The 554-nt window shown below is 46.2% G+C and overlaps 1 long non-coding RNA gene across 1 annotated transcript in view; it reads right to left on the bottom strand.

The window, feature by feature from the left end:
• LOC118477581 overlaps positions 1–464 on the bottom strand; it is a 6,870-nt gene extending 6,406 nt beyond the window's left edge. The window contains exon 1 of the long non-coding RNA XR_004858476.1: positions 327–464. This is a non-coding gene — a long non-coding RNA (uncharacterized LOC118477581). The remainder of the gene's footprint in view (positions 1–326) is intronic.
• Between the last annotated feature and the right edge of the window lie 90 nt (positions 465–554).

The following is a 554-nucleotide window of genomic DNA, read 5'->3' as shown; positions in this document are numbered from 1 at the left end:
CCGCCACAAAGAAAAGAGGAAGGATAAGGATGATAGCTGATTGATAGGAAAGAAGTAGAAAACACACAAGGTCCTTCTTTCCTTTCAGTATCAAGCATCTATCGTCATTACCTCTCCTCTTCTTTAACTTGTTTCTCTCTCTCTTGTAACGCCTCCAATCTTCAGCTCAATAATATGATCTTGATGTGTTGCAAGTGCCGTAAAGCTACATGTACTCTTACTAAAACTAAGCTCTTCAGCTCGATTCTATGGGCGAAAAAAGCAAGATGTTACGTTGAAGTCAAGGCACGCGAGAAGTTCGTGAGCTGTGCTCACTGTTTACTCACCCCTGTGGCCCGTGCACCACACGGCAGTTCTACTCGAGTGAGTCCGCCATAGCGAGGAGGGGGAACGTTTCTCCTCCGAATTGAAATAATCGTCAGTGCATAACGCAGCAAGGTGTCGTGGAACAGATGGTCAGAGTGATGGCTGGGTGTGGGGAGAAACAGCAGGAGGTTGTAGCCTAAGCTTGTGGTTGTGTTTGTTTGTTTGTGTGAGTGTGTGTGTGTGTGTGT

Source organism: Aplysia californica, unplaced genomic scaffold (genome assembly GCF_000002075.1).
Source record: "Aplysia californica isolate F4 #8 unplaced genomic scaffold, AplCal3.0 scaffold00145, whole genome shotgun sequence".
NCBI lineage: Eukaryota > Metazoa > Mollusca > Gastropoda > Aplysiida > Aplysiidae > Aplysia > Aplysia californica.
Note: the sequence above shows the minus strand (reverse complement) of the source record. Positions and strands in the feature narration are given on the sequence as shown.